The sequence below is a fragment of the Dermacentor albipictus genome, chromosome 1 (assembly GCF_038994185.2).
Source record: "Dermacentor albipictus isolate Rhodes 1998 colony chromosome 1, USDA_Dalb.pri_finalv2, whole genome shotgun sequence".
NCBI classification, from domain to species: Eukaryota; Metazoa; Arthropoda; class Arachnida; order Ixodida; family Ixodidae; genus Dermacentor; species Dermacentor albipictus.
The window spans coordinates 440,638,879-440,665,902 of NC_091821.1; the positions used below are offsets into that span (position 1 = coordinate 440,638,879).

Sequence of the window (27,024 nt, forward strand, 5' to 3'; positions counted from 1 at the left end):
AGCTTCCATTTGAGGTATCGTTATTCCTTTCCCGATTTCGTTTCTTCCCAAGAAGTTACTCAAAGCAGGTTTCTTTTGCATTGCCACCACCCATGACATTATCTCATCCTCTGAATTCCCGCTTGACGTTCTTTGTGGACATGTCGCTCACCATACCTGTCGCAAACTTGCTGTTAAGCTTCCTAGTTCTTTTTCGCCACTGTGAATCCATGTTTTTCCTGTATAGATATCTGAGCACTCTCCCAGTCCATTTAATCTTATCTGTAATCCTCAGTCGTTCATAATTTTACTATGAGCGTCCCTCACTTCAAAACTTTCTCAGCCCATATCTCCCTGCACACCTTCATTTGTAGTTTTCCCGTGAGCACCCAGTGGGAGGCGTTCCAGTGACCTTTGGTTGCCATCGAGTCCTGATTGTACTCCTGATTTCAAGCCAACAACCGCCTTTTCAAATGTAAATACTGGAACCATTACACCTTTCCACATACCGTGGAGCACCTCGTACCTATTTTATCCCCATGCGCTCTGTGTTTCATTATGGAAGTATTTCTCTTCCCCTTTGCTGATATTGTAATTTGCTATGTTCCAGATATCTATTGCCTTCGTTTATCGATATACCAAGGTATTCATATTCTTTTACTGAAGGTATTTGCTGGCCGTGAATTGATACTCTCCGTTCACTGTTTTCTTTGAGTACCACAACTGTTGATCTTGAACGCTACATTTCGGGCCTAAATTATCGCCTTCCTGTGCACAGATATTAGCCATACGTTGCACATCACTTTCCTTGTTAGCTGGCTGCACAATGTCGTCCACATCAAACAAACCTGGAAGCTGCTGCTCTACTACTGTACCCACCTGTTTGTATGATAGCTACAACCCGATATTACTTCCTTCTACCAGCCTATCCATCATCACCATGTACACCATAAACAACAGTGGGGATAAAGGCACTCCTGCCTCAATCCTTTGTCGATATCAACCTTCGCCTCGCTCCTCATTCCTTCCCATTCAACGCAAAGGGTATTTTCTAGGTAAATCTTTCTCAGAAGCTGTATGTAATAGACGCCTAAGCTTTCCCCTTCTAGGATATGCCACAAAATGTTGCAGTCCATTTGATACTGTCCTTCAGTGTTTGAAAAACCCACATTTGCGGTCTCCTTTCTACTCTGGAGATTTCAATAGACAAAGTTATCATCCAGACGACTGCCGATTCTGCACCATTCTGAAGTTCCCCCAACATCCCAATATTCTCTGCCCATGCTTGCAGCTTTAATTTATTCGCCTGCATTTGCTAACCTGTATATTACTAATGTAATGGTCAACAGTCCATATGAATGAATCTTGTTTTTCGCATTTGCCTTTATAAATTAAGTTCATTCTACTTTGTCGCCAATTGTAGAAAATTAATCTATGTTTTAAATTTTTTTTTATGCTTTCAGCATACCTTCTTTACTTTTTTGGTCCTAATTCATTAATCAGCCTAAAGGGAGCCTCGTCTAAACCTTGTGGCTGTGCTCTTAAGAATTTTCTTTTCGGCTTTCTTTCACCTGAAATTTGTTAGCAATAGCTCCTCTTTCACCTGGTTCTCTTTCATGCTCTCTTTTTTTAACAAATACGACCTCCTCTGTGCCTTCGAAAGATTCGGTTGCTATTTTTCGGATCTAATTGAATGCCGCGTCCCCTCCCACTTTGTTTCTATCTTTATCTAGTATATGTTGCATCGTTCCAAACATTCTACCTAATAAGTTTATGTGGTTTCAAAACATTCGAGTTGCGGCATTCTTTTTCTCACGTATTTCTGACAACCAACGTTCACTTGCATATTTTATCTTTTCTTGAACAAGTATTTGAATTAGGTTTTTTTTTTCTCTCGGAATATTGCACTTTTTTTTTACTACTACTTCTCGCGGGAAGTGTGCTTTTTTTGCGTGCCTGTGCTCTCCGGATGGTTTCTGTCGTTTTGCATCGCTTGTCGTATCTCCATATTTCGCCAGCTTTTCCGTTTCCTTTTTGCTTTCCAGCGAGCATGTCGCTTCTCTTTCCGTATTTCTGTAGTAATTACATTTAGAAGCTCACTATATTCCCACTCTTTGCTAGGCCATTTGCCAAGTTCTTCCGCTACTCTTGTGGCTATATTTGTTATTTGCTCAGCGTTCAAGTATACACTGGCCATTCTTCGCTGCTTGCCCTCTTCCCGAACTAGATATCCTCATATCCTCTTTTTCGTATGACGCTTTTATGGTCACTCATTATGCTGCTATATCTTCCTCTTCAGTGACCATTTCTTTCACTTTATCATGAATTCCTTCTCTTATCGAACGGTAAGTAATCGTCACAATTGCCGATTTCCCGCTTCCCACGTGGTATGGCCATCACACATGGGCCTTGTATTCACGATAACGAGGTTATGTTGCTCACAAAATTCTATCATTGACTACCCGTTGTTGTAGGTATAGCCACCTAGATCCTGTATGTGGGCGTTCATGTCACCTAATATGACGATTTCGGCATCATTCGAGAAACCTTTATTAGGAGCACTTACGCATTCCACAAACTCCTGATTCTTCTTTGTGTAGTTATTTCCGTTCCACAAACACGTTTCACCTTGCCAGGGACATTGCCGAACAGCACCTCTAGCGGACGCTTCTGCAAACATGGGCGTTTTCTATGGGAGAGCGTCATTTGTCGCAAATAACTAGTCTCAGAAGCCATCTTTCAAAATAGCCACAAGTAAAGAGGCTCTACGCGCCTAGCCCGACATCTCATGCGAGTGGTACCAATACTTACGGCCGAAAACACGTTCTACATTGCTGGCGAAGTTAGAAGTATGGCAGTCTATGGAAACGTTCAAACTTTGGAGCCTTTCTCTTGGCTAGTAAAAAGCGATTTGCGATGACACTATTGCATCGATTGGCGTATTCTCGTGGATGTATCAACTTCACTTACTCAGCTATCTGCTGGTCGCAACAGCAGCTCTTCTAATTGCGATAGGGTCGCTCCAAAATCGCAGTTTTCATTGCCACGTCGCGGACTTTATTGTGGTAAATATATGAACTTGGTTTTTGCCTTCAATAGCCGGTCGAAGTGATAGCCGAGCGCTCCAAAAAACACACATTAAAATTCCTGGTAGCACGAGTTAGCAGGTTCGAAGCCAGCGGCGCCTTGCTCCTTTTGGCTGCTTAGTCTGGCAGCTTTCCGCCAGATGACATATTACAAAATGCTGGTGATTTAGTCATGGCTCTTGTTTTGCTGATTACTATCTGCACCATCATTTTCGCAGAAAAAATAGCTGGATGGTATCGCGAACGTGCTTCAAAAGCCCTTTCACACTTTAGGAATTTTCGACAATAAATAACGATAACGCATTTTAAAAGTTTATTTCCTTCTTAAGGCAAACATTTAAGAAGCTATTACAAGTATTTTTGCCTCCACAGATGTGACGTGGAAAAGGCGTGTTCGTGCGACTCTAACGCTGCTTGAAACGTATCAGAAGAAAAGAGCGTCCAGTGGGGTCAAATAAAAGACACAAATGTTGCACAGCCGCCTGGAACCGCAGACGCAAACAACGCAATATAGTCGACGCTATTTGATGGAGTACATTTGCGTTATATCAAAGTAGGATTTTTTCGTACCTTCTCTTGGCTGCAAATGAAGGCTGTCCGAATTAGTGCAAATGTTTGTTTACTTAGTACAAACCGATACCTCGAAGTCTAAAAATTATATCCTCAATATGCAGAGCACGTATCTAATCATTTGAACCATTCCCAAATAGCTTCAAAAATTTTTAGAAATACTAAGGGTCTTCATATCTTTTTACCACAACACGCTTAGAAGAGGAGTGAGAATTCTGCAATAAGACACAAGGACGTGATGATATAGATTGCCGTGTAAAAAGAGAGAACGATTCCAACCACAGACCCTTTTTTAGTTATGCGCACAAGGTCGTGCAAGAACACCTTGTCCTCGGCTACAATCAGCACATGTGCTTTAGCGCCACTGCTGTCCAGTTCTTCACTCACACTAGGCACAGTGAGGTCATAGCCATAGCATAATTATGGTGAAAATCTTCCGCAATTCTGTTTGACTTTTCTTCTACCCTAAACATAATGTGCCTGAACAATTGAACATGAAAAAAGATCGTGAATGCCCATTAGAAATGTTCTCTTATTAGAATCTTTTACGACCCATATCGTGATGGCGGGTTTGTAACGGTCACGCAAATGCCCACTGGGCACCGTGTATCATTTTCTCCACTGCCAGTGAATAAAATCTAAAATTATTGTTCGTTGTGGACGAGTATCGCAATGGCAGTTCAGCCTTTCATATGTTCCCACTAAGCCACACATTCCGTCTTCTGACATTGTGCCGCAATACATGTCAATGGTGGCCTTGAATTTCCCCCTTTTAGTTTCCTAGAAATCTTAAGGATGCACAGGATAGCAGCTCGCGATCTTTTCAGGTAGTGCTGACATTTCATGAACAGTTCATAGGGAATTTCATCATCCTTTAACTTCTTATTTATGTATTATACCCCATTTTTACTAATAGCGATGTAACACATGCGGGTTGGTTGTTATACACAATATATTATGTTTGCAATGGCGATGCTGAAAATTAGCCTGGCTGAAGCACTGCATGACGCTGGTCGGAAGACCATTAATAAATGTGCATAATAAAGAAAGTACACGTGCAAAATGACACAGTCGCCGTCAGAAGCTTAGGGGCCAGGTTCTGCAAAGAACTTTTCAACGTAGCTAGGCGCGCAGCCAGTTATATTATGCAAAACCGTTCTTTACTCTAGACCCGCACATGCTGAAAATCTGAATGCCATGCTGCGTGCCTTGGGTGCAGAAATATATACTTTTTTTTCATATTGTGCGTTCCTTAAGCTTTTGACGCTGACTATACGTTAGGAAGGCGAGCTGCTTTTTGGCTTATACGTTATGACAAATGCCGAGCTCTTGATGATCGAATATTGGAGTGAAGAACGTTGGAGCTTATGCAAGGTCAGGGGACTTCACGACGTAGCTTATATCTAGCGATATAAGCTCAGCTTGCTTTTTTGTGTAGTGACACTGATGATGAATAAATAGTCAGAGCAAATGAATCTTACCGTTCGATTCTGTACCAACTCGCGTGTGCTGCATAGGTTATATATCACTGAAGATTCCATACTAATCCGGCACTGCGCATGCCTATTCGAATTATGGCCTGTCTTACGCTTACCTAGTCTTTAGCAGTGAGGAGACGTTGCCAGTTGCCTCTTAGGATGTAGCCGAGGCTATGGAAGATATGATTGGTAATGCTGTACGTTTAGGCAGGCTGAATGGTATTATAGCATGAACTACGTCATTGTATGTGTTAAGTCATGGTCCAAATTACAAAGCCCCATATTTTATATATTGTTATCTTCTGAAAGTGCCTCCAATAAAAACTCATGCGTTTAATAATAGAAGGACTTATTAGCATTCTGTTAAGCTATTTGGAGAAGCGTAATGTTGGAAGTTTTGCTGTGGGCGAAACCGTAATGTTATCGTCACTTCAAAAAGAACGTGACTGCATTTGTCCATCTTTCTTGGGCATGGTTTTTTTCACATGGATATCCCGGCTGACTCGTGACCTTTATATTTTAAACATTTGCCCCGATGACGTAAGTCAGGTCGCGGAACAAAAATAAATACAGTTTCTAAAGGACCAACCATCACAGCTTTACGACAAAGCCCGGTAGATTGGCGCCAGTCGTCACCTGTTATAACGATAAGAGCGGCAGCCTCTCGTTCAAAATTTACATGTCAATCCCCAGTTTCTTTCTGAAGGACGCGACTAGCCAATAGAAGGGTAACTCCAACTTCGACATGGTGCTTGGGACCTTTAGAGTGCCGGACGAGCGCGTTCGGGTGTATTTCTGTCGCATGTCATCGAAAGGCTTAAGCCTTCAAACAGCGCAAGTTTTTCACAATCTCTTGGGTGGCTACACAGAAAGCGTAGACAATCAGCGTGCTTTGAACACACACGTTCTGACTCGAGACATATTTACGAGAAAGGGGCTCCTTATTACTCATGGCGAGGAACCGATCAACAAATTACGTCTCATTGCCCCGATATGTTGATGAGATGAACTTCACTGCCTGTGTTCCGCATTATGACAAATTCTACTTTGTACAGTATCAGCAGCCTATAAGTGAAACATGAAATTAAAGGCAGAGTCACATCAACTGTCATATATCATTAATTACAAGAACGAAAACTGAAGCTATCCTTCGTATACTCGCAAAGCAATCTTCGACGCATGTGATTCATTTCAATGTGTTATCCATTGGAGGGTTAAAATATGTGATTCAAATATTGAACAGGGACAAATTGTGCAAAATTTCTAAGAATTGTTTCCTTCAACATGTCTTCCTACTGTTGAGGCACATATTTCTCGATCATATATATATATATATATATATATAATGTGGTGGAAACATATTTAAGTCGAATTGTGAATCAATTCAAACTGGTTTCTGACAGGTAAGGAAATTAGTGTAGCATTTGCGAATATCATAATACGCAAGATCTTTTTCGCATAAACTTCCGGGATATAGGCAGGAAATGAAAATCGCAACTATATTGCACGGCTTTGTCATTTCGCAGCACATTTCATCCGCTGCATTTATCAACATCATACGTTTTTTTTTTTTAGGGTGTTTCCAGGAATACACAAGCAATTTGTTTTCCGAGATAATCCGCTAAGTCGATACAAGTTTCAAGAGCTCATTGATTAGTTTGTCATTTTAGCAATGAAGATGAGAGATTTTCATGCATAGAAAAAATAAATATCTAAGAGCGACAACTGATTAGGTTGCTGCTGTTGCTGCATATAACTCATCACCGGCAGATAATACATCAGCATCTAAATATTGCTTCACCGTTAGTAATTTGCTCATTTACGCCATTAGCGCTCCAATGCATTACAAAACGGAATGGGTTGAGAAGTATAAAGAAATATTGGAACGACTAAAATGTAACTTTCTAATCAAACAATTTTAGCTGATCGTAAATGCAAAGAAAAGTCACCAGGAAGGCAGCTCTACCATTCTACAATTTGTCTGACATTGTAAACAATTATGAACTAATATTATCAGTAATTATCAAGCTCATATAACAACGTCAGCTGCTTCACGTTGCATGAAACTTACATTTATTAGTACTCTTTAGGATGTCTTCGGGGAGGCGAATTCATTGAAGGCCAAAAAGAACTTCACAAAGTTACTGTAACTCGATTTTATGCCTACTTTATGCAGCTGATCAATACGATTCGATATATGTGTCGATAGAGATATCTGTTTGAAAGTTGGAAATTCAAGGTCAGTTTAATTTGTATTCAGGGTAGCTATTCGATCATAAGTTGAAAATGTAAAGCAAGTGGAGTAACATTGAGAATTTCTATTGAGGTAATAAACTTAATGGAATCTCGTGAGGCAAACGCATACTTCACTATTGTTCGTATTAGTGTTTTTATAGTACTAACTTCAGAAATGATGGTTGCATTATAAACGTAGCGGAGCAAATAACCCACACTTCGATTCTTTTTTTTTTGCGTTGTTACTAATGTTGAGATAGGGTTGACCAGGTGAGAGTAGCGGTAATATAAACGCGTATTTACCTTTCTGAATATACAAGCGCTAAGTCAGTGTTGGTAAGTAAGTGCGCCGAAGAGCTGCTTTGAAGGAGAGTTCCTCAGACAATGTTTCTGCTAAGTCTGGTTTGCCGCAAGGCTCCGTGTTGAGACCGACTCTCTATTTTGGTAATAATAATTACAATTTTATTGAGACAGCGATACAAATTTTGCGGAAGATTGTGCACTGTGCGCAAGCACATCTAATGACGCATTGTTTTCCATTCGCGGCTAACCGGAAGCGCGTAGAAATACGGTGCGCATACGACACGCACGCATTTGCTCGACACGCATTTCACTCCGCATTGGTCTTCCCCTTCAAGCCGCCCATCCACGTGCGCACACTACCACTTTCGCTTCCTCATTCTTCCCACGTTCAGCCTCGGACTCGAACGGCCTTCCACACGCCATCGCCGCAATCACCTGCCCATCGACGTTTTTGAACTGTATAATTAACATATTTACCAGCGAGCAAACTTGTACCTAAACATCTTTTCCTTGTGTATTTAATTTCGTTTATTAGCTACCCACCCCTTATGTAATGCCCCCAATCATGGGGGCCTTTAAGGTAATAAAGTGAAGTGAATAGCATGCCGCAGAACATAAATATTGTGTACACGTTAGCTTTACTAGAAAAAATTAAGAAGATCAAATAAAAGTATTTGCTAAAAGGCCAAAAAAAATTATTCATCAGTCAAACATTTAGGTGTGACGCCTATTCATCAGTCGAACATTAAGGTTGGTCTTGGTAATAACACGAGAATACAGTAAGTGGAAGTGCAGAGCAAGGCCTTGGCTTCTTGAAACAAAGTATAATATGCGCAGGCATTAAGGTGAAACAAGCAGCGTGCAAAAAAGTCTTAGTAAATTCGGAGCAGGCTTCCCCGGTGTGGGATCCATTTTTTTCATGTGTGCATTATTGCACTGGCAAATATCCAATCAGTCGCGGCAAGGTTGTTCCTGGGGAGATACAACCACTTGGTAACTTTAGGAGCAAGAAAAAAGAGTGCATCATGCTACCAATATTGCTTTTCTTTCGCAACAACGAAATATCGCAGACCACTCACTCTAGTCACGCCTGCCACTTTTGAAAAATGTAACCAGCTGTACCGAACCTCCTCTCATTGATTCTTCTTGTGGTTTCTATATGAAGCGTATACATATGGCTTCGATACCTTACGACAATTTACTTAGTCGCCTCGCAGTGAGTTTAGTACCAATCAAATAGTTTACACTTTATTTAACGCGATTCCCTATATCCCTCTTATTTTTCGCAATTTTGATTCAACTTGGTTATACCTCGCGACTCTTGAAGTCTGCCTTTCGTTGCCACTCCCAAGCACCCTATTGCGCTTCCGCTTGATGATAGGGGGGGGGGGGGGGGGATCGGTGTGAAGTTCACAGCGCTACGTCCATCGAACGTCGGGTCGTACATCTGCTGACTGAGCATGGTCCCCTCTAGGAATTCGAGGTCTTAATAACATGGGAACAATGTTGACCAGAGCTTTTTAGCGTCGCGAAGAAAAAAGAACTCCGGCAGAAACCATCGTAAGATGACCCTCGAAGTTTATTCGATTAGTATTCACGCAATGTAGCGACCCCGCAGTGACTCGCCCTATTGATTAGGAAACCTTTATTTAGAATCTGTACTTATCCTGCTAAGATTTCAAGTGATTCTGCTATATACTACATACACTGTATTCGTGATTAGCCCGCTTTGTTATGATCATTGCTCACCAATGTTATCTCACGACGGTAGGACGAGGACTGCACGTTGACGGCGCATGGAGTAACAACGATGAAATTACGTCGAAACGATGAAATTGATGGAAAGACGAAGGCATACGAGGACGAGCGCATGAGGATGACCGTGACGATTCTGAAGCGATGACGATAAATAAACACGACGCAATTATGATGCCATGACGACGGCGGCATAATCACGATTGATTGACGATTACACAATAACAACGAAATGAATGAGAATGCTAATGGAAAGACGAAGGAAGTATGACGACGGCGGCGTGAATTGCATGACATTTCGGTAGTGATGGAGATAGTGCGACAACAGTGTGACGACGTTGAGCTGGCAACAATGAAGTGACAAGTTTACGTTGATTACAGTGTGACGACAACTGTATATAGAAAATGGCGGGATGCAGGCAGTATGACGGAAATCAGATGACGAAGCTGGGATGAAGATGAAACTACCATCACGGTATCACAACTACGCTATTTAAACAAATGCATGAGGATGACTATGTCAACGATCCAATGACAACGATGGCATGACACCCACAACATAATCACGATTGAAGGACGACAGCAAGGTTTTGATGGAGTGACGTGCATGAAACTACGAAGGTGTTGCAATGATGAGGGTATGACGACAATTTTATGATGTTTCTCAAATGACGATGCTGATATGGCAGCGTTACGAGAGCTACATGACCAAAACGGAATCATAATGACCGCATCACAACGATGGAGCTACTGTGACTCGGAGGACATGTGTAGTGTCTCTAGTTAGTAAAAACAACTGGGTCACATGGCATAAGATAGATAAGTAGATAGATAGATATAGATAAATAGGTAGATAGATAAGGAAGCACCCGAAGTGGGCAAAGAATGCCGATAGCATTAAACAACATGGTGACATTGGGCGTGGTCGACAACTGATACCCTTTTCTCCGTGGTCGAAGAGCACCCCTAATGTGCACTAATCTGTGCAGCATAGTCTTTAGTTTTCTGAAGTTGCAAATAGCACGTCCCGGCCTAATTGGGGCTCTTCCCGGGCCCCGAATAATTGGCATTCAATCTTTAACTGACTATCATCATGCCGTTGTCATCACGCCTATTACGCTCGCCAAGTGGGCCAGGGTGTCTAGAAGCTTGGGTCTCTAGGTATGTATTCGTGGTGGTAATGCCGTCATGGTCGTTCCAACATCGTCATCCCAGCTTCGCCAACCGTCTGTCGTCATGCCGCTTGTCTTCAGGTCATCGTCATCATACAGGCTTCGTGACACAGTCGGCGTTACGCCATTGTTGTCATACACTCGGGGTCATGCGATTGTCTTCATACATTTTCATCCCATCGTTGTTATTGTGTCCTAGTCACAGAGTCATTGTCATGCATTCGTCCTCATACTGTGGTCACGATGCCGTCGTGGTCGTTCTATCGTCTTTACTCTAACGTCGTCACCCAACACTCGTCGTGCCGCATTTCACACAGCAGGCGTCACACCATTGCAGTCATGTCGTCGTCTTCATGCTGTAGGTTTACCACGGTCATCACTTTAGTAACGTCATACCATTGTCACCCTGCAGTCGTCATAATACTGCCTTCGTCCTTCCATCGACGTCAATCCGTCTTCGTGATTCTATCGCAATTATGCTGTCGTCATTCAATCGTGATTATGCCACCGCTGTCGTGTCAATGTCAACGTTTTCGTGGAATCATGTTCAGACAGTCGCTATCATGCACCCGTTGTCAGATCATCGTCGTCATGCCATCCTAGTCATGTCATCGTCGCCATACGCTTGTCGTCATACCTTGGTCGTCACACACTCATCGTCATCCAATCGCCCTTATGTTGGAGTCGTCAGGCTTTCGTCATTTTACTAATGTCGTCTTTTTAAATATGTTCATGTGATTGTAATCATTCCGTTGGCGTCATACCACCTTTGTCATCGCGTCGATGGAATTCCTTCTCTGAGAACACAGTCCTTAGTGCGTCGGCGTCATAGAGTCGTCGTCACGCAGCAATGTACAAGCTTTACTATGGCAAGTGAATGCGATACCAACATGTGAGGATACCCGATTAGGTCACATATATCCAAACCAACGGAAGTTTTAAAATGATAATACAGATGTTACAAACACTTGACGTGAGACACATGGTGGGTTGCTACACGCTCGAACGCTAATCGCATTACTATCGAAGTCTTCATGGGATGAATTCTGCCGTAACGCGTTTAGGTATTCTTTTTTTCCAGAATCCATTGTCGCTTGGAGCTCACTACTTGCGCATGTGGTGTACCGCAGCATTCTTGATGTCCTTTACCATCCCCCCCCCCCCCCCCGCAGATATGCCTTAATGAATCTGCTGATCATGTATGAATTAGGAGTAAGTAAAGTTGGAGAAATGCATGACACCCACATAAATTTACGTTGTTTAGTGTTTATTTCTATGAACGATTGGTTCGCGAATTAGTTACGGCATCAAGGCCAGAGATGACTCTATTGATATCTTCATTTTAATATTTCTGCAAAGGTAACTCAATAACCAGTGAACAGACGAACGCTGAATTATTTTACCTTATGGAACTATGGTTTCGTGCTTATAAAATTCCAGGCTAAATTGCTTGAGTCAGGGGAAAACGAATCAAACTAGATGGAGTCGTAATAATTCGACACTTTGGAGTATAAACTCGCGGTTAGCGCTTAACCACGTTTCACCTTTCCTGGTCTTATAGCCGCGTTCCACTGTTCTTCAAACAAGCAAATTGGTGACGGACACTGTACTACTGTGTATTGTTAAGTTTAAATTGCCTCCTGAATCGATAGCCGCACAATCGGTGGATGCTGATGACACGAGCATAGCGAAAGAAATTAGCAATGTCTTCTCTGGAGCACTAACTCAGCCTTCTCTAGGGTAATTATGAGTTTCCAGAAATTAATTATTACTGCGTTTTGTAATTTTCATGTGTAATACGACGCACGTTGTACGCATCCCGATTGCCCTTGTCAGCTCGTGAAACGACTTCATATTTCTGGGAATGGCGCTCATTATGTCACAAGTGCGTGCAAAGTTTCATTCGTGTCAGTTGATTACCGCGTTATACGAGCGTTATACTCATTTTCTTAGGCGTCTTGGGAGAACGAGCCGTGTCACTGGCGTTTAATGAGGAGGAAAGGGTGTTAGAGCCTGAACCATCTGCCAAATCAAATGCAGGAGAAGATTCAAGTTGTCCGTTAAAATTACTGCCAATTAAAATTCCTACTGCAACTGCTCTACAGAAGCAGCTTCGCTAGGAATATTGCTAGATTTTGTGATGTAGCACACAGGCTGCGCGTTTCTTAGATTGTGATAGCATATCTTCACAGTATTTCAGCCGTATATTGAGAATGATCAGAGAAGATGAGAACGTGTGTAATGCATCTCGCAGCATACGTAGCGTTTCGCGATTCTCCGGTGCACACTGAGGTAGTGGTAGCGGTAGTGGTGCACACCGAGGTAGAAATGTAGTTAATTCAGAAAGTAGTTCAGAAATGTAGTTAATTCAGAAAGTGGTATCTTGTTTAGGCTGCCTACATAAATTTTGAAACAATCTCCGAAATTTCATAAAACAAGATGACCTACAGAACTCTGTACCTCAGCAACTAATAGAGATGTCGTAATCCTGTAAACTCTACCTAATAATACATTTAAAGCTCACAGGAATAATATATCATACGCTATCCTGAAATGACGTAGTAGTTCTGCAGAAACCCGCAAGGTGGAGAGAAGTTATGAATAAAGGGAAAATCAAACATCCACCCGTTCGTAGCAATTGCTACAAAGAAAACCCATACGGGTTCCTCGAACGAAATGCCTCATAGTTGAAGAAAAATTCATCCTGGGCCGGGACTCGAAACCTGGACCACCGCCTTTCCTGGGCAGCCGCCTACCATCTGAGCTAACCAGTCGGCTAGCAGATAACAGGACGAAGTCGAATTTGTCGACAACACGAAGCAAAGGCAAGAGTTTGACGTAGTAGTTCTGCGGAAACCCGCAAGGTGGAGAAAAGTAATGAATAAACGGAAAAATCAGAGATCCACCCGTTCGTAGCAATTGCTACAAAGGAAACCCAAGGAGACCCAAGGAAATCAAGGAAACCCAAGGATTTTCCCTTTATTCACTATCCTGAAATATACCACCAATTTGTGAATGTTGCATTTACAAAACCCTCCTAGACATAATAACAAACTTGCTTAATTGTAAATTCATGTATACGATTTCATCGCTTTTGATGTGATAACGGATGCAGTTTATAGAAATTCGATATTTGTTTTTCATTGTTGATTTGAGGGATACGTAAACTTCATTCTATTTCCTTTTTTTCAAAGTTACCAAATTTGCTGTAATTCTCGTAAAAATATTCATGGTCTAAATTATAACTATATTTGCTGCAGTCTTCGTACCCTCCCTTCCTTAAATGCAAGAAATTTCATTCAAGTGGGTTCCAGGATTTTCTCGTAAAAACATTCCTGCGTTGTACATCTATCTGACTAGCCGGCATCGGAGAAATGCGTGACCTAAAACTTCCACTTAAACATTACATAACGCCATTTATATAGGAAACCCATGAAAAAGAACGCTGACGTATACGCAAGCCACAGGGGTGTACCAATAGAATATACATATATATCCCGGAAACTTCTTAGAAGCCGTTATCTCGGCCAGACATCTCTCCGCGATGCGGACGTGCTGTCTGACCAGGCGTCTAGCAAAATCGTCGATTCATTGGCAATAAAGCAAGTAGCTGTCTGTCTTCGAGATGACGCTGATACATACGCGCACTCGTTTCCAAGAGCCTAACTGAAGTGAGTCTCAGGGTGTGCTTCTTTTTGTTGTTTTCCTTAGTTGTGCGTCATGGCATACATCATAGCGTGAATTTCAAATTCCTTAAGCTGGTTACGCCACGTGTTGTCCAAAAAATTAAAGTGAATGAAGTGTCCCCAATTCCTGGCTATGTTGTTATTTTAATTTATAGCGGAAGTAATGATTCAACGTAACTTCTTAACACTTCAGGAAATATGGAACTTAAGTAGGCGTAAAATCAGAAATATTCATGTCCGTACATGCTTCACTACACACTCCTATTACAAGCTTCTACACTCAATAATTTCTTTCAGTTTTCTCCCAGGGTAAATGGCGGCTGGCCTGAAAATTCAACCCACGACTTCGTACTGCCCATGCTAGAGCCGTAAGCTGAGCAGCCGCTACCCCAATACGAGGTCAATAATATAACAGACAGTAGGTCTTACTATCATTACGTTTATATCGATTCATGAAAGTTAGGAATTGCCATCCACCCGACTGTAGCACGAATTTACAAAGGAAATAGATACGGGTTTCTTCAAAACAAAGCTTCGTAGTTGAATATTTGTCCTTCTCTGGGATTCGAACCCGGAATCATCAGCGTCCCACTGCATCGAATTGTCGATACCACCCCCGTCGAGTGTGAAACTAAAGCGGCAAAGTATTCGTCAGACTGAACCAGCGCGAAAAAAATCGTGTGGAAAGCAGCCTCGGAAGTATTAAGGGCGATGCTTTTACTATCGCATTGCGCGGCACGAGTGCGACGTCCAGTAATGTCCAGAAACTCAGTAGAGATTTGTACCCATGTCCCACAGATATTTGTAACCACGATCGGATCCCGTCTGGGTCCATTCACTCTAGAAGGCGCTTTCAACCCCGAGTGTGGACGACGCAGACCCAGTCGCACGGCGTCATAGGTGGTCGTCTGCATTGTTATGCTGAGTGAGCTCGACGAACTCGATCCGAATTGTTGGACAATGCACCAGCGACAACACTTGATCGTGACAGAAAACAAGTGATCCGGATCGGGCTTGACCATGATCGAAAGTGCTCGTGTTGTACCGGGAAAAAAGAATGACTGAAAGCTACAGCAATTTAAACCGCCCCTGCCCTCTCATCGCAACGGAACTCCCTTAGTCAAGACGTCACTACGGTCCGCATTCTTGTTACAAATGGTCCTACCTGATCATACGCCTGTGGGTGAGTGCCCTGTCATACAAACACGACAAACCGCAACGTCCGCCGCAAGCGCGAATCAGCCAGCTCTAAATTCGTCAACTCACAGAGCGTCGAAGTATAGCTGGAGCGATATTCTCGTCGTCAATAGCAAGCTGTCACGTCTCGTCGCCCGCAACAACGCCACCACAAATAATAGCAAGCACTCAGAAAAATGGCGAAGTTAAGACTCTCCAACTTACCTGATTCTGCAGACAGCGGTTAGCCATGCCTGCCTGCGCGCCTTCCAACGGATGTCGTTTAGCCGGAGGAGTGTGGAACTTGACAGGTGGCTGCAGGCCACAGGTGTTTCCGCCACGATTGTTACAGTTCACCACCCAACACCAGCGGCATTCTTGGCTACCCCACCGTCGAGCTATCGCGAGACAACGGCGAGACGAGGAGGCAGTATTGCAAAGACCGCTAGCACTGCATGCACATGGCAGCGTCTACACGTGAAGGTGCACTGCTAGACGCAGCGCACCGCTAGTGGAAAGGGTGAAACTGGCGTTTGATAGCAAACGTCAGCCACATACTCGCGGACAACGTTTTGTGGCAATGAAGGGAAAGCTACAAAGGCGAAGTGCGCACAAGTGAGAGCGCTTCTGAAAGTAGTACCGTGTTTTTATCTACGCGAGTGCAAGCTGCGGAAGATAAAACATAAACACGTTATTAGTAACCGTGAAATAAAGTAAAACACACGAATGAGCGGCATTTTCCTTCCGCGTCTGGGCAAACGAGAAACCATCGCACGTGAAGCTGCGTCGATTCAGCGTCTGTTCAGAGCAACCAGAAGTACTGTCGAGGGATGGCGGACAACTCGGTGCCGTAACACATGTGCGGCAGCCACGGACCCGTAGTTTTACCTTCATTGCCAAACAAACTTATCTGCGAGTACTGCGTCAGGTGGATGAATACTTTCCCCTTTGTGAACATTCCACGAACTTGCGGGGCTTCCACAGAACTGATTTGCCATAATTCATGTTACATTTATAAAGTATCACAGTTCCCTTACACGTCGCTCCCAGGTAATGCTTATATGCTATTTAGCGCTTCCAGAATAAGTGTACATTAACTAATTTCAGATGTCAAGCTAGTGCAGAAGTAATGCGCTGTAGTTGCAACACGCTGATGAAGTCAGCGAATAGGTAGTATGTACTATATGTGCCTTAAGAATGCTGTCTTTTTTTATATGTTTGCTATAAGAAAGATCCCACATATAAAAAAAAAACGTCTTTGCACTTAGCATGGCGCGGCTGTAAATGATTTAACATTCCGTTTGTCGATATTGCGATAGCATGCAAACGAAAGTCTAAGTAGTGAACAACTGCTGCTTTTCGCTGAAGTTAAATGGTGACGCGGCTCTTGTACTCAGTGCCTTCATTTACCCATACTCAGTGTACAGTTATGTGCTCAGTGCTGCTATCGCCCTTTACCGTGTTGTTAATTTAGCAAATGTGCCTATCTCTGCTCCTTTGTGCTAGTTAGGAAGATCTGCGCTCTAGTCGGCGTTTTCTGTGTGTTAGAAAACGCGAAAGGCATGCGCACACATTCCATATGGCTTACCTAGAGAAGAATATATTTGAATGCGTGTTGCTGTCCACGCCCGTGAACTCACTCACCGCGTTCTTCTCTCTCATTTATCTCCATTCCCCTGTTCTCCCAGCAAACGAAAGTCAATCAGGCACTTCTCTCCTTAACATCACTGCCCTCTAGATATCTCTTTCCTGTTTTTTTTTTTTTACCTGGCTGTATAGTGAGCCCAACTGTCAGGAATTACATATGTAGAATATTGAAAGTGCCTCAGTTGAACAACGCTGAGTTAGGCTTCGTTCTAGAAACCCATATTTACTTCCCTCTAATCTTGTGTTAGGCGTTCACCGTGATATATATATATATATATATATATATATATATATATATATATATATATATATATATATATATATATATATATATACACATATATATCACAGAAGAACCTGTGTTTTTCATTTTGCAAAACATGTATTTTGAGTGTCGCTTTAGTTGCTTTTTGTTGCTATGTACATGAACATTGCTTCGATGCTTGTAATATTGTTTTGCCCCCCCCCCCTCCTTGTTATGTAATACTCCTTGTGTGGCCCTTAAGGGAATAATAAGTGATGATGATGAGTCGGAACATATTGGATCACTGGGTGCGTAACTATGGGTTTGTGGTGCAGTTCAGCGAAACTCTCTCCCGTTACCTTGGGCCACTGGCTACGAGCCGCTGTGCAATGGACTTCTTTTACGCCAAACTGAGGCTCTCGGTATGTAACTCTGTGTATGTGGTGCCCTTCAGCAGTGAACTTTGACGCCACCTCTAATCACTGGGTATGTTCCACTTGGTATGTGTTGCTCTTGATTGACCCTCTTTCACGAAAACTCGGGGCACTGGGCATGTGTTACTCGTTATTGACAGTCTTTCATGGCACTTATTATATAAAGCATATAATCAGGAATTACCCAAAAAATCGTAAGATTGATTGTGAATAGCAGTAAAATCAACAATTATTGCCAACTCTTGGGTGCGCCACCAATTTGTTTAATATTCGCAGGTAATGAAAGTATGGAAGTACCAGAGGCCTCGAATTTTATCTCAGGAGCTTAAGACATTGAACATTTCAATTATTTAAACTTCTCAGAAACTGCAACAGAAATTTTGTATATGAATGGACAGCCTGTTCTCATCGTTAAAAATGCGACCTTATTCTGTTTTATTAAACGGCTGGAAGAACAAGAGGCAATACTTAAGTTAAATAAAAAAGGATTAAATTACAAAGCGACCATCTGAATACGAAGCACGCTGTACTGAGGCACTCCGAAATAATTTTGACCACCTGGGGTTCTTTCCCGTGCACCCAATGCATTGTACACTGGCGTTCTTGCACTTCGTCTGCATCGAGATAAGGCCTCCGCAATCAGGATTTCACCCCGCGAGCTCGTGTTTAGCAAGGAAACGCCGGCCCTTAAGCAAGCACAGTGATTCCTATTGTGTGTTTGTACCATTCTACAATAAGCCGAGATTCCTCTGGGAGCTTGGAGGACCTCAACGATCCGCAGAATGCTGAAAAGAGGTCGGGGTCCATTTGAACAGCATCTAATTGCTCGTTATTTTAGCCCACTGTTCGTCACAAATTGTGTGGTTTAGCTCTATTCTCGGCAATTCATAACTATATAGAAGTCTTGTTAGAGTGTGTCGAGTTCACCGGTGCTCAAGTAAGGGAAGTGACTTTAAGTGATCGCTTGAGTAGGGCATCCCTAAGCAAATGAAAACAATGGCCATGGTGTTGCCCTTACAAAAATTTTTAATGTGTTTTTTTAGAAAGTCTTTTGAACTTTCTCTATAGAACTTTATTGTGTTTATTTTGATTGCCTATAGAATTTTCCTATAGAGTTTCAAAAGTTATTTGGCCACCGCATTCTTATAGGAACTCTAAAGACACATTTCTATAGAACATTTCTATCGAGTTGCTTTAGAGATGCTAAAGACAAATTTCTATAGAATATTTCTATCGAGTTCCTTTAGAGATGCTAAAGACAAATTTCTATAGAATATTTCTATCGAGTTCCTTTAGATGTGCTAAAGACAAATTTCTATAGAATATTTCTATCGAGTTTCTTTAGAGATGCTAAAGGCAAATTTCTATAGAATATTTCTATCGAGTTCCTTTAGATGTGCTAAAGACAAATTTCTATAGAATATTTCTATCGAGTTTCTTTAGAGATGCTAAAGGCAAATTTCTATAGAATATTTCTATCGAGTTGCTTTCGAGTCCCTACAAGCAAATGCCTATAAAAGCTAGGCCGATGTGTGTAAAGTACTTGCAATTTACCAAAGTTCTACTGTAGGCAATAAGGACTACAGTAAATGCAGTGGCAAAATAATTGGTGCTACAACCACAAAGTATTCAGTTTGAAATGTTTATTGCACTTCAGACTAGATACATGCTTCATATATGTGACATACACACTTCAGACTAGAACTTGCAACACACAAACTGTAGCTGCCAACATGCTTCTCAGGTCAAGCTGGTGGTGCAAACACACGAAACATGAGGTAAAAGAATCAGTGGCAGACTTGATTACAGTTGACACCTCGCAATAACAGGCTTGACTAGGACAAGAAACCATACCATTAAAACTGCAAAAGGAGTGCCTGTTCCAGCAGTGCACATTAAATGTTTGGATACTAAAGCCTGAAAATAAACTGATATGAATGTGCACTGCAATGTTGTGTCAGCCTGACGAAACGACACAGCATTTTAGTCTGAGCAAAAATAACACTGGCAGTCGCTGCAAAAATGTGGCAAATAATGGCTTTCACAGATAAGTACACCATATACCGAAACCACACAGCATTTTAGTCTATGTTTATGTGTAAAATTAGCACTGGTAGGCCCTGCAAAAATGTGGCAAACAGGGGTTATCATAGAGCAGTACAGCATATATCGTAAATAGTTTAAAAGCTTGTATTTCGTTGTAAGGGAAACAATTTTGAGATCAGAGCCAATATTCTAATTAGGGTGAGAAATACAAACCAGACCGACACACGCAATGACTAAAAAAGAGATCTAGCTCAGGAGCTCCTATGTAATGCACATGAACAGTAAAATCGTTTTTCTCGGCAACTATGCAACCAAATTTGATGAGGTTTGATACATTTAAAAATGTTTAAATTATAGTTTTTACATTAACACCATCAATTTTTATTAAAATTTGCTGAAAATAGCAAAACTTGAAGGAAAAGGACTTAGTTTGCAACTGTAAATAAAAAAAAGAGCTAGCACAAGTTCGTTAATTCTGTAAATTTTCCTACTCAAATACATCCAAAATACAGAAATACTTTTGAGACAACCACAGCACTAATTTGAATTAAGTTTGCGGCATTTGAGAATTCTACCTGTTGCAGGAAGGTCTATTTGGCAGGTTTAAGAAAAATAACACCACGAAGCTTACTAATGCCCGTCTCTGTGCCAGAAAGAGATATCATAGTTCTGCAGACTCCATCTGCTAAGTCTAAAGTCAACAAACTGTACATATGAATTTACAGCTAGCATGAAATTGTTGCAACGTTTGAGTTTCGCGCATCTACTCATAAATTAGTGATTGTATATTAGAGCAGCATATGGTATCTCTAATTTGACAGATTAAATTATGGTATTAGCTCCAACAGAAATGTGATCTCATTTTTTGTTATATAAGATTTGTTAACCTTACTGCTCTGTTTCTTCAAAATTTACAGTTTCCATGAATTCGTGCTACGTGAATTATGCTTTTTCAAATAACGTTTACTTTGATGCAACAATATTTCTTTATTTTACCTGACTCCTTGCTAAAAAAACTGCACAGTATTCATGAGATATGAATAAATAAATATTAAGTGAATAAGTAAACAAATAAATATTGCGGTTTGTCTTATCATTCCACCACCAGCATGAACTGTAGGGAGCTTTGGCTACTGCCCACATGGTTGCAAGTTCATTCTTACATGACCACCTGCTATTTCACTTCCCAGGAATGGAGCGAGGAAAGGCTAGTTTTTGGCCTCATTTGGTCCGTCTAGTAACGGCGACGGTGGAGCCTGGAAAATAAAATTGAAATTAATTTTCAAAAGGTGTAATGAACATTCAGTCATAATGTATTAGCAGGCACAAACATGCCACAAATATCTATATAGTTGTAGCATTATGCTAAGTTTCATTTCAGTATTTCAGAAAAAAATTATAACAGAAAGGTGGCAGAACGCCCCACCTCCCCACCACTCTGCCAAACAGTGGCAGTTCTTTTGAGAATCACTTTTGAGAATATTTTTACTTTCCCAAGATTCGGTGACATCAGCACTGGGCCAATGTGCCTGGCAGTAGAATATCATTGCTGATGACAAAAAGCATCTCCGAACGACAACAGCCTAGTCACACATTAATCTCATCTTGCAATGACAACACATTCCCATTTATAACATAAGCAAGCAGGAACACCCATGAGCTAAGAGTCCTATACAGATGTCACACTATGCATAGAAAATTTTTTTTTTTTGAAAAGGGAATGACCTACTGGCTTCTATTGCTGAGCGGTAGACAAAATTAATATTCCATCCGCTATTAGCCATAGTTGGTATGTACTATACTTAATATGCGAATAATAAATTTCTCACATGGAGCTTGGGCATCTAAGTATGCATTGTATGGGGAACAATAATGTTTTAAGTTGTTTTCGCAAACTATGATGGATAACTGCCAATTTGTGGTATTTGGAACACAGTCGCGGTGTCACTGTCAGATACAATGGACACAGTATATTCGTGCTTTTTGAGTTATTGAAACAATTAGTTTCTAATCTAGTACGGGTATGTACACTGATATGTATCCTAAACGCAATGATAAGACTGCCCAATTGCAATTGAAATATTAATTCAGTTTTAATTAAAAAGGGTCCTTCTTGCAACCTGGCATGTGAAAAACAGAAAACAAAAATTATACTAACCAAGTAACTTTGAAAACTGATTGCATAACTGCTCTATAGGTCAAACAGAAAATTTAACAAGAAATAACGTGCCTAAAACTAGTTGCAACAAACAAATTTGTTACTACGAAGGTTGCGGACAATTCAGTAAACAGATTGTGACCCAGTCTTTTTATGTGGCATTCCTCAGCGATGTTGTTGGCCAATTGGTTGCCGCAGCTGAACAAAACAGATGAACAGTCTAAATCAGGTGCGCAGCCCCAGTCCCATCGGTGCATGGTCAAGTGGGACGAACATACTGATCCGGGGAGTGAATTATGGTGCTGTCTTAGGTACGTGTTGAGGCACCAGCCAATCTGTTGCATGTACATTTGACCAAATATACACATGATCACAAGAATAGACTACACTACCCCTGACAGACAAGACAAATTTAGTGGTATCTAAGCAAGCCTTTCTTGTCAGGGTGCCATATGCACAGCAGTGTGCAAGAGAATTGAGAAAGGCAAGCAGGCAAGGGAGGCTTGCTCGGTGAAAGATACCACCAAATTTGTCGTGTGTCACAGGCAGTGAGTGCACTGTATCCCTTTCACATGTGGTCAAGCGTACATACGGCAAGCTGGCCGGTATCTTCTCATGTGTATAAGAGATCCAGTATGGTCATCCAACTTGGCCGTACATTTCCACAACGGGGCTTCATGTTGGATTACAATCGTTCATCTGTTTTCATCCACCGTAAAAACTGACAAGTGAAATCGATGAGGCATACCACATATATAGTAAGAGATGTGGGTGAGCCCCCATATTTAATGCAACAAACAAAAAAGGCGTCCTGTGTAGGTCAACAAGGTATCCATATCAGTCTGTGCCTATGTACTACAGAAGTAAATGCAGCTTAGTAAATACTGACCTTCATATTAATTTTCAAGAAATTAAAGCTCACCAAATGTGTATTTTGCAGTGGCTGTTACTATGGGAACAGAGAAGTAACTGTAAAGATATCAATGATAAACAAAGATGTGCACACTACGTGCTTAGGCCTGTGACATATTTAGTCCACTACCCTTCGAATTCCTACATGCACAGAAAACTGCACGAGATTCTAGCACAAACAGAAAAAAAAATATGCAAATAGGGGTACAGCATAGGAAATAGTTTTCAAAGAATAAAACCCCAATAAAAAGTCATAAATACACTATGTACAAAGCAAAAAATATATGTAACTTGCAGGTAAGCAACTTACGCAAAAGAAATACTAAACATCAGGAATGGTTGGGTATAGTTTTATACAGAACACAATCATGTGGGCATAATGGCTATGCACACTAATAGGTAGCAAGTTCAATAAGGTTGCATAAATATTTAGTCTCTTTAGTATCCTGCATTAAGTAATGTGTCGACAAACTTCACCATGAATGACACCAAGCCCCCTTTTTGGAACACGTACATTTCATACACACCTGTCATGACGATCCAGATCACACGCCATGCTGCTGCAGCCATATATCCACAGGGTCGGCATTTCTTGGGGCTCCTCGATCTTGTAGTTAATGTTGTGGGTCACGGCCTCGCCACTACAAAATAAATTCTATGTTAGCTTAAAGCAGTGGCACAATAAAGCTGTGATATCGTGAAAACATGCAATCAGCACCTAAAAGAGTCACGAAAACAATGTCTGCACTAATGTGGAAAGAGAGCAAATGCTCGAAATCATCGAATGTCATGACAATGCGGACCTCTACATCAAATAAAGTTTTGGACGCACCGCAGCAGCAGATTACAATCTAAACTTAATGGTTTTTTTTTCCATTACTTAGTATAGGCAACGTTCCCCTGTCATGCTTAGTTAAGTCAGTTATGTCAACACATCTTGCCTTGGAAATAAAGCTGTACTAGTAGCAAGCTGTGATTGGCTTACATTTTTTTCTTAGAACTGTTCGTTAGCCAAAAACCTCGTAAGCAGAGATTGTGCACAACGTCGAAGCATTTATAAGTGAGGAAACGTCATTGAAGAAAGAATCGATGAAGAGGTAGACGGGTCGTTACTATGCAACTTTAGCAGACAGGCGGGAGCTCACGCACAACTGCACAAAGCGAACACGATTTCCGAAACTTTTCTCAGGGGAAGCAAACGCTTATCAGGATTATAAATTCCGCACTGTGGCAATAGAGTTGCGTACACAATTCTTACAACCAGCGCGTAGCAAGTATCAGCACAGGGTTCACTGTTGTCGTGGGTGTTCCACTTACTACGTTCGCAAGGCACTCTATACACACACGGGAAGCACACACAACACGGATGAACGCACGTGTAGTTGGCGAGCACGATTGCTTACCGTTTCAACAGTACGACGAGGTCGAAAGGCACTCTCCAAGTTTCCAGTGATGCGTCTGCGATGTTACTTGCAGCAAACAAGCCACTGGGTAGTGGACGAGCTGAAGCGCGCTAATAATACGCATTACTTCTCTGCGCCGTCCACCAAACTTTCCACGAACACAAGCGGAGACAAAGGGAACGCACTCCATGGCATGAAAATCGTTGGTCCACATTTAGCTGGCGCGCCACGCATACGGCGTGCTTACAGCGAGACTCAAGCCATCTTCTGGCACTTTCGTGCTCGCGAACTACGTCTCATTTCATTACAGCAAACCTAATAACACACGGTCAAACAAACACATCGACGCAGCTCGCACGACAACCGTTGAAGACGGAGCAATAACAACACGCCGTAGCTTCGTATTCTACCTGTCGCGTTGAATACGAAAATACCGGCGCCGCCAGCGCCGTCTGTATAATAGTGCGGCTGCTGTGGCCTCCGTGATTCCTACAATAATACCACTACAGCAGGTTTTGTGCCGTTTTGAGCCGGCCTTTGAGCCGAACTACATACATATGTTGCTAGACAAGAAGAAACATTGACATGCTCATATTGTGTGCTATAGTTTAGGGCAGAAATAAATTACATGCAGTATTCTTGCTTTTGAATCGCTTATGCCACATGTAGTCAGCAAAAAGCATGGCCTTCAAGATCTCGACAATTTACCCTGTGTAAGCTATCGCTGCGGTGTGATTTTAACGATTTCAACCTCGGTCACTGGCCTTAAAACCCTAACTGACTTTATGCGCAGCCGTTACCTGCAGTGCCTGTGCCCTCACTTCGTTTCTCATTGAAGTAACTTCCTGCTGTCGTTTAAATGTAGCCCAGAAATTGTCGACACAACCTCGGAGGTACACGTGTGCAGTGTGTGATGTTTCCGTGCGCTTGTGTCCGTCGCACAGCAACGTATATACGATGATGTTTAATTTTACCCGTGAGGCACAGGTTACGCTTATGTGTTCCCTATCTTGCTTTCGTGGCGATGCGCTTATCATGCGCGGATCGCGCTCATGTGGTCTGTGACTGTTCAAGATTCCTTGAAAAAAAAAATCGTTTCTGCAGCGTGCATTTGAGTGGTATGTGCCAGAAATTTGCGGCGGCGTTCGATCTGTTTCCGCCCCAAGTGCTGCAGTCACTGCATGCCAGCAAATAGATATGACGCGATTGCTAAGGCGCAGTTTTGCTTAGTGTTTCTTAATAATAATAATATTTGGGGTTTTACGTGCCAAAACCACTTTCTGATTATGAGGCACGCCGTAGTGGAGGACTCCGGAAATTTTGACCACCTGGGGTTCTTTAACGTGCACCTAAATCTAAGCACACGGGTGTTTTCGCATTTCGCCCCCATCGAAATGCGGCCGCCGTGGCCGTTAGTGTTTCTTGGTATACATCTTTGTGATTTACCTGCATATGCGATATAAACCACAATGCGCGCTTCCGTTATATTTCTTTCGTTTTCCTAATTTCGATTAGTGTGATGTTTGCCTTGGTCAATGAGTGTCTTTTTAACGATGCTCTTACTTGATAGTGAAAAACCTCTGAAATGGTGATTGCAAGAACCAGCGTCTTCCAGTGCCTTCCAGTGTGAAACCAGCGCGTTTTTCTTTTTTCTTTTTCTTTCTTTTTTTTTTAAGCACTGGATCGCACTGGGTACGCTGGCGCTCGCTGGGACTCACTCGAGACCAGTGAGAACGCTGGATAAGAGCTGGGTCACACTGGAAGAGATGCTCGCATTGGAAACGGCGCTGGTTGTGTTTGTGCCGCGCTGGCTCCAGCACGCAAGGACGAGCGCTGCTGAATATTAAATGCTTTATACAATTTCATGGCTTGATACTAGTCTCTTGTCCTAAATAACGCTATATCTTAGGGTCATAGAACTATTTCGTGTCGCAGTATGGAATAAAGGTGCGTGAGCTGCCTTGTTTATTCCTGCACATGTGACACTGAAAATCACTTTCGTTTTTTGCATTTTGCCTTGTGACAGGGCGGACAGCTAAATTCTTTAACGAAACCACGCATAGACGGAGGACGCCGCTTTTTTAGTAGTTCGCACGTAGCGTATGACTGGGAGTTATCGCCATTGTCGCAGTGTTGTGGAGTGGACATGAAATCCAGAAGTCGTTCAGACGCGCTCGAACGGACCCCGAGTTCGATGCCTACCGCTGCTTGATATAACCGATAACAAGGCTGAGGCGATTCGTGCGCTTCCACTTTCCCTATTGTACTAAAAAGAGTTCTGAGGCTCAAATACACACATTTTAGCTTTCGCCAGCTACCCGCGCCGAGATCAGTCCCCATCGAAGCTTAGGCATAGCGTATCCGCCGAGTCCGTCTGCACGCTATCGGCGCGTCTAACCTCAAGAATCAAGAAGTCTAAAAAGGATAAATTACTTTATATTTCAGATTTCGCATCGGTGCTTTTAAATAAACAATTTTTTCATGTCTACAGTGCCAGCACAAGAAGTGAGGAGCGCCGATGTGACGCATCATAAACGCAGGTATATGTGCTGTCGCCGAAGGCTCCCAGCACTAGCCTGCGTTTCTCTGACGAATATATATGGCTAGACAGACGTGTAGACTGAAAGTCATCACTGAACTAAGAAAACATTGCATACCCCTCGCGTGAAGAACAAGAAACGGCTATCGAAATCGGCAGTAACAGCCCATTCATGCAGCGTCCCGGGTCGGTGGTTCATTT

At 42.2% G+C, this 27,024-nt stretch overlaps 1 protein-coding gene and 1 long non-coding RNA gene across 2 annotated transcripts in view; both read right to left on the bottom strand.

Moving 5' to 3' along the window:
* Positions 1 to 16,026, bottom strand: part of LOC135919947 (uncharacterized) — a 150,487-nt gene extending 134,461 nt beyond the window's left edge. The window contains exon 1 of the transcript XR_011511477.1: positions 15,666 to 16,026. The gene's annotated coding sequence lies outside the window, so the exon portion shown is untranslated. The remainder of the gene's footprint in view (positions 1 to 15,665) is intronic.
* A 3,365-nt stretch (positions 16,027 to 19,391) lies between these two features.
* LOC135919956 (uncharacterized) lies at positions 19,392 to 24,680 on the bottom strand. The gene is made up of 3 exons (XR_011513961.1): positions 24,285 to 24,680; positions 23,409 to 23,522; positions 19,392 to 21,067 (listed from the first exon to the last, which is right to left on the bottom strand). It is a non-coding gene; the product is annotated as an uncharacterized lncRNA (long non-coding RNA).
* Positions 24,681 to 27,024: the final 2,344 nt, after the last annotated feature.